Genomic DNA, 12440 nt, shown 5'->3' on the forward strand with positions numbered 1-12440 from the left:
ACCCAGAGCGCCAAGGCGGTGGAACTCCGCAGCGGTCCTGTGGTCCTATGAAATAGCTGCTGTTGCACGAACACGTGAAAGAATACCTGAGCGTAGAAATAGTCACACATTTAAAGTTTCCTTAGGTCTTCTATGAAATGTCTTTACTCTGTTTTAAAAAAAAAAAAGAAAAGAAAAGGAAAAAAAAAAAAAGATTGAGCCAGGTGCGACAACCCTTGCCTGTAAACCCAGCCCCTCCCGAGGCTGCGCAGGCAAGACCTGTCTTCAAAAATAAAAAGGACTAAGGTTGTAGCTCGGTGGTAAAGTGCCCCTGGCTCAATCCCCAGTACCGGGGGGAGGGGGGGGAGAGGTTGAAAACACGATTACTATAAACACTTGTACTCTTACACTCATTTAGTAGATCACTAGGCCCATCACCAGTAGTTTTCACCTTTTATTTTTGTTACCAGAGATTGAACCCAGAGACACTTAATCACTGAACCATATTCATCCCCATCCCTTTTTATTTTGAGATGGGGTCTTGCTAAGTAGCTGAGGCTGGCTGCCCTACCCCCAGCAGCTGGGATTATGGGTATGTACCACTGCACCCAGCTCACCTTTTAACTGGTGATTGTGTGAAGGTTGCTTAATTGTGTAGCTTTCAGTCATATGATGCTTGGAATAAGTATCTGCACAAAGTCTTTCCCCCCCCATAGCTTTATTGAGGTAAGATTGAAGTACATAAAATGTATATATTTGAAGTATGCGATTTTGGTCAGTTTTGACATGTATGTAACCAAAACAATCAATATAAAAAGCATTTCCATTACTTTTTTTAAATTTTTGAAATCATGAAGAATGTGGTTCCTGCATGATTTCTTACATTAGAAATCAATTACCTTAAGGTATATAGGACCCCACCTCCACATCAACTACTTCAAAATTAAATGGCATACTTATAAATGTCTCTGAGGTCTTGGAAGAAAGCACAAGGAAAGTGAATAAAAAGTGCTTTCAACAAAGTGACAATAAAAACTTAAAATATAAGGATCTCTGGGATGAAACAGTACTCAGATGAACATTATAACTTGTATCAGAAAGAAGCTGGAATAACAAATTATTTTCAAATTAAGTAGTAGGAAGGAAAAAATAAGAGTAGGAACAGAAATATATGAATAAAGAAGGAATAATACAGTTAAAATTTGATTAAAAGTCAAATAAGTCTAATCAAGAAGAAAGCAAGAACACAATATCAATGGCAAGGGAGCTATCAGCCCTACAGATGCTAAAAATATATTAAGGTAATATTACAATTGTATGCCAACATATGTGATACCTTGCATAGCATGGTCTATATTAGATAAGGATATGTGTGCTGCTGAGAAGAAAGTGTATTCAGTCATTGGTGGATGAAATATTCTATATAAGTCTGTTAAGTCTAAATTATTGCTTATATTATTTAGTTCTAGAGTTTTTTTGTTTAGAAGATCTATCCAATAGTGAGAGAGGTATGTTTAAAGTCACCCAGTATTATTGTGTTGTGGTCTTTTTGACTCTTGAAGTTGAAAAGGATTTGTTTGATGTACATACATGCTCCATTGTTTGGGGCATAAATATTTATGATTGTTATGTCTTATTGATGTATAATTCTCTTAAGCAGTATGAAATATCTTCTTTGTTCCTTCCGATTAACTTTGGCTTGAAGTCCACTTTATCTGATATGAGTATAGAAACCCCTGCTTGTTTATACAATCCATGTAAGTGATATGTTTTTTTCCCATCCTTTCACCCGAAGTGTAGGCTTTCTGGTTGTGAATTCTTTTAACTTTTGTTTATCATGAAAGGTTTTTATTTTTATCTTCAATCTGAAGTTTAATTTTTCTGGATATAGGATTCTTGGTGGGCTTGGTATGTTATTTCAGGACCTCCTAGCTTTGAGGGTCTGGGCTGAGAAATCAGCTGAGATCTTCTATATGTAATCTGATATTTTTCTCTTGTAGCCTTTAAAATTCTGTCCTCATTCTGTATGCTAGGCATTTTTATTATAATGTGATCCTCTATATGTAATCTGAGATCCTCTATATGTAATATACTGTTTTTCTCTTGCAGCCTTTAAAACTCTATCCTCATTTTGTATGCTAGGAATTTTCATTATAACGTACCTTGATGTGGGTCTGTTGTAATTTTGCACATTTGGGGTCCTGTAACCTTCTTGTATTTGATTTTCCATTTCATTCTTTAGATTTGGGAAATTTTCTGGTATTATTTCATTTAAAAGATTATGTATTCCTATGGTTTGTATCTCCATGCCTTCATCTGTCCTGATAAATCTCTAATTTGGTCTTTTCACATTATCCATAATTCTTGGAAGTCCCATTCATGGTTTCTTAGCATCTTATCTCCATTGTCCACTTTATTTTCAAGATGACATGTTTTGTCTTCATTGCCTAAGGTTCTGTCTTCCAAGTGATCTATTCTGTTGATTATGCTTTCTATTGAATTTTTAATTTGGTTTATTGTTTCCTTCATTTTAAGAATTTCTGGGTTGTTTTTTTTTTCAGAATCTCTTTATTGAAGTGATCTTTTGCTACCTGTATTTGCTTTCTTATATCATCCTTTACTTTGCAGGTCAGTTTAACTATGTGCATTCTAAACTCCTCTGGCATTTCTTCCACTGTGGTGTCAGTGGATTCTGTTATTGGAGTATCTTGGTTTGCTTGGGGTGATTTGTTCCCTTGATTTTTTTCATGTTGTTTGTGCGTCTACCCATCTAACAGTATGGATCTGAGGCAGTAGAGATTCTACCCTGTGGACTTACAGTGTCCCTGAAGGTTTCCATTACCTTACTTGCTGAGAAGCTGCTTGTCAGTTTTCTTGGTTTCACTCCACAGAGCAGCCAGGAACTTGACATTCTCTATTTTGCCATCTTCTTAATCTCAAGTATCTGCACAAAGTCTTGAACTTCAGTCAGCCTAAATTGTGTGCCCATCATCATTCAAATCCTGTTAAAGTGGTATTTTAAATCCTTTTAAATTAATGCACTTTAAATTTTACACTTAAAACTTAAGTGTAAAAGTAATCTTATTTCTTTTCTTAATTTAAAAATACATATTGTGGGGCTGGGGTTGTGGCTCAGCAGTAGAGCGCTTGCCTAGCATGTGTGAGGCCCTGGGTTTGATCCTCAGCACCACATAAAAATAAATAAAATAAAGGTACTGTGTCCAACTACAAGTAAAAAAATAAATAAATATATTTTTTAAAATTATGTATTTTGGAGCTAGGAAAGTAGTTCAATGAAAGAGCCTTGCCTAGCAGGTGCAAGGCCTTGCTTCCATCCCCAGAACCACACACAGATACATGTTGTGATTAAAAGCCTATTTTAAGATTTTTGTGAAAATATCTCTACAAATTGGCCCTTGCCTGAATCCACATGTTATGGAAGTTCAACTCCGTTTCTGAGAATTACTGATAACTTAAAAATTATCCTTGAAGCACAATGAAAAATATCTGGTTTACTTATTTTTGGATTTTATTGTTTTTTGTCTAGGCTGTTCATATTCTTTTTGCTATATGAAGTTCAAACTCAATATAGTGCTCATCCATAATTAATTTAATGGGTGATATTTCATTTACATTCACTTGGATGCTTCTTAGTGGATCTTTTTAATCTCACAGAAATACTGGCATATTCAGATTTTGTTAAGATGATTAATCACTTCTTGTTATACTTTAATTTGATTGGTTACTCCTTTTTAATAATTTCCTATTGTTACCACATGCCACAGTGATGGTCCCATTTGTTTATTTTTAGTAACTTAATTTTGTTTTCTTGTGGGTGGAGGAAAAATTGTAGTTTTTTTTTTTGTTGTTGGTTTGTTTGTTTTTGTGGTACTAGAGATTGAACTCAGGGGCACTCTATCATTAAGCTGTTGGTTATGCTTTCTATTGAATTTTTATTTTCTAATAAAAAATAATCCCCAGATCTTTTTATTTTTTATTTTAAGACAAAGTCTTGTTAAGATGACCAGACTGGTCTTGAATTTGTAATCCTCTTGCCTCAGCCTCCTGGGTTCCTGGGATTACAGGTGTGTGCCTTTGTGCCTGGTGAAAAGTTTTAGTTTTAACTTTCATGTTTTCCATTCAGTTAGTTTTAGCAAATAGTTGCAAATGTACAGTGCTAGAAACATAAAAAGATACACAGAGTAAGGAGCTTTTGTTTCTAAGGTATGGGGAATACACGAAAATAACACACTAACTGAAATGGAGAGACCAAATAATACATTTATGAAACCTTAAACAAGGAAAATAAATAATCTGATTTGAGGAGGTATCAGCAGAAAGAGCTTATATGGAGTCCAAAGATCTTCAAGAGATGGTGGCATTTGAGCTGAGCTCAAAGTGTATTTTTCCAGGGATTTGTATATGTATATTTGTGGGACAGTTAATGGTTCTCAATAACCAGAATGTAGTACATATTTAAGGAAGTAGTGGGATGGAAAGTTGGAGTCCCTTTGGGTAAGTCTTTGCCAGAGTGTGAAGTTTGTATTTAACTTTCTGTAAAAATAAATGTTAGCCTTTGAAGGATTTTAGTAGGGAAATGCCTGTGTGTATGAATCTAAGATTACCTTTGAACGTGTTTTCTGTTCTTATCCCCTCCTAAGTCTTTACTTTTCTAAGTATTATGTTTTGAATTATTTATTTTTTGCACTGGATAATTTTCATTGGCATACATACATGTTCTGTTGACACTAATTTTAAAAAAAACTCACACTTCACAGGCCCTTCAGTTATTGGCTGCCCCTCCCTCAGATGTAAACATTGGGGTGCCCCCAGGAACATATGCTCTATTGTGTGGGCTCTCTCTCGTCCAGCGAGGAGGTCCACGGAACAGGGTAGAAGAGAGTGTGGCTGTGGAGTCACGAATCAAGACCAAGCTGGAAGCAGGTCTGATTTTTTTTGCATAGTTACCATGTATATGTACTCGGGCAGTAGCTAAGCAGATTATAGGCAGCCAGCAATATAATTTCTGGCCAACTGTCCTTGCAGCAACCAATCAGGCAGCGGGCCACAGAGCAAGCACTGTGACTCTAACATATAGTCCTACGCCCAGGGCTCTGCCTACAGAGTAAGTGGTTTGCCGCTCCCGTGCCTAGCATGAGAGGAGTGGTTTGCCACTCAGGTGCCCTTAACATATGCCACATATGTAGCACTCCATGTACTTGTCCCCACACTCTGTTTCTTCTTCCCCCAGGTAATTTTTTTTTTAATATTTATTTATTTTTTAGTTTTCGGCATACACATCTTTGTTTGTATGTGGTGCTGAGGATCGAACCCGGGCCGCACGCATGCCAGGCGAGCGCGCTACCGCTTGAGCCACATCCCCAGCCCCTCCCCCAGGTAATTTTATCAGTCTTGCAGCTTCACGTAACATCCTTACACTTATGATTTTCAAAGTTCTATTTCAGCCTTAGTACATTCTTTTTTGTGCCAGATTAATATCCAACAATTCGTTTGCTATTCTCCTAGACATCTCAGGCAATACTGCCAGAAAGAGTGATTGATTTTCTCCCCCATCCCCATCAAAACCCAACCTGTTCTTTCCTGGTCTTTACTAGCCCAGTAAGGGGAAACATTTACTCATTAATTAAACCACTAACCTAAGAGCAATTCTGAACTTTTCAACCCCACTTCCCTCATCCAGCCATCCATAAGTCCTATGTCTCTACCTCTAAAACACATCCAGAATCCAGTTACTTCTTGCCATTTTCCAGTGTTGTGAAGTAGTCATAGCTGCTAGGTTGGCCATTGATTATTGCCATAATAGTTGACTATTGCTATAACCTAACAGGTCTCTCTGCTTCTATTCTTGTCTCTCCAAAATCTATCCTCAGCAATTAGAATGAGCATTTTTTTAAGTCTGTAAATCATAGCACCACCACCCTTAGTTTAAATCTTTCCAGTGGCTTTCCCTTGTGCTTAGAATAAAATCCATATTTCTTACCATGAACCATAAAGCCCTTATAATATGGTCACTGTGTATTTCTCTGCTCTAATTTTCTCTTTATCTACATTTACTCTACTGGTTCAGAACTTCTGCTTTCCTTGCACAGACCAGATTGATTTCCATTTCAGAGTCTTGGCATTTACTAGTCCTTAGGTTTAGAATGCTTTTCTCCTAGGGTTTCACATGACTGCTATCTGGATGAATTCTCTTTCATCCTTGATATATTCTCCCTATCACAGCCAATATATTACCAATCATGCCAGTTCTACTTTTGGGCGGGGGGCGGGTGCTAGAGATCAAACCTAAGGCTTCATATATGCTAGGCAAGTGCTCTACCACTGAGCCACACCTTCAGCCCCAGTTCTTCCTTCTTAATAACTCCATCCTCTACTCTGTTCCCATTGCTACTGCTTTATTTCACTGAAAATTTCTTCCTAGGATTCCTGTAGTACTTTTTATCTGAGTTCCCTACCTCTCATCTTACCTAACTTTAAACTTATGTGCTGTGCTACCAGAGTACACTTTTTTTGTTCCTACAAGAAAGAATATCCATTTGATTTTCTTAATAGATGAAAAAAGGGTATTTGACAGAATTCAGTATCCCTTCCCATCAATATTTTTTCTTGGACATTTTGAATTTCAAGTGAGTTTTTTTCTCTATATTTTCCCAGTTTCCTACATTGAATAATTTTTAATCAGGAAACAGTGTCATTTAAAAATCCCATGTTAGGCTAGGCACTGTGGCGAATACTGTAATCCCAGCTACTTGGGAGACTGAGACAGGAGGATTGCAAGTTCAAGGCCATCTTGGGCAACTTAGCGGGTGAACCCTATCCCAAAATAAAAAGGTCTGTATGTAGCTCAGTGATAGAGTACCCCTGGGTTCAAACCAATACTAGGAAAAAATATTAAAAGTCCATTTTAGATAAGCTATAATAATGTTGAATTATTAAGAAAATATATTATCATAAAAGCAATATATAGTTGTAAAACATTAAAAAGTAAATAAGAAGAAAAATCCCCACAATTCAGTTATTACTGCCCTGATCACTTGGGGTATATCCATGTAGATTTTTTTAGGCAAACTTTTTTAAAATGAAAATTAGATCTTACAGAAATATTGTTTTCTAATTTGATTGTTTTCAGGCAATTATCTTCAGCTTTTTCAGTAAATGTTTACTGTGGGAAATGATTTGTGTCTTGTGTCCTGAAGCCGAGAGGCTTTGACTGTCACTACATCTCGTAGTGACCTGGCCATTGCCACCGTCCTAGAAGTTTGAGGACACGTCTTCAGATGTTAAGGTGTCGCCCTATAACCCCTTTGGTCGAATTACACTCACCTGTTCCTTTGTGATACTACTCTTTTGCCCTGTTTGGGATAGAATGTTCCATGGAAACCCCCTTTGTGTATCCCCTTCTCTTGCTCTGCCTTTGACCATGGCTTCCTAGATGTCAGTTAACCTGCTGACAGTAGACATCACTAAGCTAGACTCAACTCCCTGAAACCTGACCCCTTTCCTCATTTGAATGGCTTCTCCTCAATAAAAGGGTTCAGCACGTGCTCACCTGCTCTCTCTTTCTATGGACCCTTAAGGTCAGAGGAGCCGTCACAGGACCCCCCCCCCAAAAAAAAGGTATCCCTGTCTCTTATGTGATTATTTCATGCAGCCCAGTTCATCTGGAGTGACCCTGAGTGTTTTAGTCATGAGGAACGCAACAGTTCACTTCTTCTGATGCACAGCTCAGATTCAGATTGCCTCAACCGACTCTAAAACGTTCTTTAACCAAAACTTTTCCCAACTCAGAACTGCATATTGCATCTGATTGTGACATCCCTTAAATCTCTCTTAATTTTTAGCATGGTGCTTTTATTTATAATATTGACTTATTGAAAAAATAGGAAAAGTTTTTCTATAAAATGTTTAGATTTGGTTGATTGCTTCCCTAAGGCATCTTTAAGTTCACTCCTCTATCCCTCTCTATTTCTATAAACTGCAAGTTACATCTAAAGAGTTTATGAATTCACATTATATATTTTTGGATAGACTTCATATTGCATTGTGTCTATCTGATAGTTTTATCATATTAGCAAGGCTAAAATTGACGCTTGGATTAGGGTGTTGACTGATCTCTTCATTATATGTTCTTCCTTTTCAACTGTGATGTCCAGTTTTACTTTGGCATTATACAGATGTTCTTTATTGACCATTTGCCTGTTGCTTTTACTAACAGTAATCTTGGCCTGAATCAACATTTTTTTTAAGGACTGCAAAATTAGGTTTTCTTGATTGTCATGCTTTCTATATTCAGTGAATGGTATTCCCCTGTAAAAAGAGCTTTTCTTTGTTAACTATTTTTTTTTAATCAAACAGCTTAAAAGTACAGTTTACACTGAAAAAAAAAAACACAGGATAATTGCTGGCCTCTTTCTTTTTTGTTTTTGTTTTTGTAGTACTGGGGGTTGAACTCAGGGCTTGGCACATGCTAGGCAAGTGCTCTGTCACTAAGCTGCAACTCTAACCTTTGTCTCTTTACTTTTAATAAATATTTTCAAAGAAAGGCATTTTAGGAGGGACACTGTGGTGCATAGCCTAAAATCCCAGTGACTCAGGAGGCTAAGGCGGAGGATCCAAGTTCAAAGTCAACATAAGTAACTTAGTAAGCCCTATGCAATTTACTATTTCAAAATAAAAAAATTAGAAGGGCTGGGGATGTCCCTCAGTGGTAAAGCATGCCTGGGTTCAATCTGCAGTACAAAAAAAAAGAAGGGGGGAAGGAAGGAGTTTTAATAGCTGCTTCACATAGTGAAAATGATTTTCTCTCTTTTTTTTCGGTTGATATTAATACAACTTCATGATTTTTCACTGATGTGGTATTTTTAAAAAATATTTATTTTTCATTTGGACACAATATCTTTATTTGTTCATTTTTATGTGGTGCTAAGGATCGAACCCAGGGCCTCGCGTGTGCTAGGTGAGTGCTCTGCTGCTGAGCTACAACCCCAGCCCCTGATGTGGTATGTTTTTAATCTACCAAAATAATTCTTTTTGATTCTCGGATTGTTATAACTTCAGTAACTGGTCACTTCTTCAGGCTGCCCACTATGTCCTATGTCCTTAGGTCATGACTTCATTAATATTAGAAAACTTCCTTGCTTTCTGACATGATGTTCTTGTTCCCAAGCTCAGCTTTGTTGTTCCTGGCCTCAGAACTGGAATTGGCTAGTTCTCTGAAGACGTCAGGTTCCTTTTAGTAGGAAAGTTATTAGAGACAACATTTGAGTGCTTAGAGGTATTGGGTGAGTTCGAATACCATGGGTCCTGGACCATTTTAGTTGCAAGGCTAGAGAATAAATGAAGTACTCTTTCAGGTTGGTTATATATTTTTTAAAAAATTTTAAAAAATATTTTTTTAAGATATTGATTAACCTTTATTTTACTCATTTATTTATATGTGGTGCTGAGAATTGAACCCAGTGCCTCACACATGCTAGGCAAGTGCTCTACCACTGAACCACAACTCCAGCCCTGTGGTTGATTATATTTTTTAATAACTACCTCGTTGAGATAGAGTTTACATATTATAAAATGCATTCTTTTAAAGGGTAATCTATAGGCAGACCTGTTTCCTTCTGCCTTACCAAAAGAATAGGTTTTGAAAGCTAGATTTTTGCCAGTCTGGTAGATAAGAATTGGAAGTTCGTACTGTTTTAATTTACATTTTTTATGAGTAATTTTGAGCATCTTTTCACGTGTTTAAGGGACTTTATTTTTTTTACTGAATTGCATTTGTGTCATTTGCTCACTTTTGTTGGGTTATTGTCTGAAAAATCTTTACAAAACATTTGAAAAAGTTATTTCTAAAGTTCTTTCATAATCTTCAGCATAAAGTTCAATTCCTTTAATATAACATTATAATTTATACTAAAATAACTTTCTCAGTTTTCTCTTACCATTCTAAAACATGTAAGCTCTATTCTACCCACACTGAATTATTTGCTTTCTTACTAGTTTTGGTGCCATGCTCTCTCACTCCTTTGTGCATGTTAGACTATTATTCTCTTTTCCTGGGATGGAATATTTACCTTCAGCACCTGACTCTCCAAACTTCTCATTACCCTTTAAAACAGCCCAGAATTATCTCTTTGAAAAGCCAACTCAAAGCCTCCAACCTTTAGTTCTTCCTAGTGCTTCAATTGTACTTTATGTTCACTATTTTATTATAATTTATTACATTATAATTTTCTCCATTATCTATTCACTGAACATAACAAAATGATGGTTTTTGTAGGATAGGAACACAGTGGATTGGCTAACATCATGTTATGACAGGATACTTTTCTTGTAAGGGTTACAGCAGAGGGAACTTATTACGCCTAACTCAGATGGACAGGACTCTTTCTGATTGATTGCTGTGAACCTCTTGTTTTCAGGATAAACTATTCCATGTGGAGGTTTACCTGCTTCCTCAAAGTTTCAGTTTGATTATGTGGCACTTAGCATGAATGACCCCATTTTGGTTTGGTCTTATGTTCTGATGCCTAGTATAGAAGGCTAGTTCAAAAGTATTATTTCCCATAAAGTTCAACAGAGTAAAATCTGTATTTTGTTTTTTAGCCCCAGTCCTTACAGCAAAGTAAGGACTGATAAATAGGTGTTCAGAAAATGTTTGTAGGATGAATGAATTAATTTGAGGATACAAGAGATCAGAGGTCAAGGAGTCCAGCAAAAGAGGCTTGTACTAGTAGAGGGTTGGTAAAGAGAGGAATAAGGAGAAGTGTGGAGTTGGAATCAAAAGGCACTTGGAAAATCATGTCATAATTTTTATGTTTTATAATACTTGGTTCGTCTTTATGAAGTGGTGGTAGCCTAAAACAGAACTCCTCTAAAATCACTATTTTCCTGATGTTGCTTTTAAATTATTCATAGCAGAGGTCCCCAGTCTGACCACTACAGAACTTGGCATGGTTCATTCATTTGTTCTTTCATTCTTTTCAGCAGAGGTTGGTCGTGATTGTTAAGCTAACACTAACTGGTAGGCCTGCACTGAATGTTTTCTGAGCATCTTATCTGAAGTTGCCCTCTTATTTCATCAGTCAGTGTATTTCTCCATGATGCTTATTAAAATATATTTGTCATTTTTATTGTCTGGACAAAATATATAACCTTTATTAGAGACAACATTAATTGAATGATTGGATTTACATGGGGAAATATTTATTTTAGGAAGATTTTGAATAAGGGTTGACAAAATTTGCTTAGCTATGTTACTGTCAGAGTTAATCATTCAATGAATATTATTTTGTCCTCTATGTATTTCTTTTTAAAAAAATTTTTTTATTGTAGTTGGTCACAATATCTTTATTTATTTTTATGTGGTGCTGAGGATCGAACCCAGTGCCTCACACATGTGAGGCAGGCACTCTACCAATGAGCTATAGCCCCAGCCCCTCTATGTATTTCTTATCAGTTAACGCCCCCCCCCCCGCCAAAAAAAATATGTTTCATACCTATTAACTGATACTCAGCTAAATAAATTTTCACCATTTAAAATACTTCTAGTCTTTTTTAGAAAGATCCTAAACTCTAAAGCTAAATCTTATTTCTAGTAGCCGACAGCATTCCTTTTTCTTTATTCTTTTGGCACTGAAAATTCAGATTGCTTGTTGATATGATTTATAGATCCCTAATGTGAAAAAGGAACAAATAATAGAGCAGATAATAGCTGCATTGATATTGCACCTTGGAAAAATTCATGAAGCAAATTGCAGCCTCATAATTGGATAATAAGTTTACCTTTGGGGTTGGGAATCCCCAGGACTACTCCCAGGTTTGGTGATTTGCTGGGAAGACTCATAGGACTCAACATATAGTTATACTCAGGAACATTTTTATTCAGTGAAAAGGTACAAAGCACATTCAGCAAAGGGAACAGGTATATAGGGAAAACCTGACAAAACTAGGTACAATATTCTTAGAGTCCTCACCTATTGAAGTCACAGTGCTTAATTCTCTAGCAACAAGTTCACAAGTAGAAATGATGCCTACCAAGGAACCTTGCTAGAAACTCAGTGCCCAGGGTTTTTAATTGAGAGATGATCACATCCTCTAACTAGAGCATACCAAAAATTCCAGACCCCTAAAAAGAAAGAACATATTCAATATAAGTCATATTGTTTGCACAAACAGTTTAGGCATGGTGAGCCATTCTTACCAGGGAATTGTAGAAACTCTCCACAGGTCCAAATCTAAGTCCTCAGATGCCAGCCATCTTGCAAGCAGGCCTTTCAAAAGTAGTACTCTCAGGCCTGCCGTTTAGCTGTTGTAGCCCCCTATCACCCCACCTATGAAGATACAACAACATGACCTACCTTTGGAAAGATACTGAATTTAGTTAGCTTATCTTTTTTTTTTTTTTTTTCAGTATGTTGAGGGTTTGGTGCTACTATAAATGCTTT

This window comes from Marmota marmota, unplaced genomic scaffold (assembly GCF_001458135.2).
Source record: "Marmota marmota marmota unplaced genomic scaffold, marMar, whole genome shotgun sequence".
Lineage (NCBI taxonomy): Eukaryota > Metazoa > Chordata > Mammalia > Rodentia > Sciuridae > Marmota > Marmota marmota.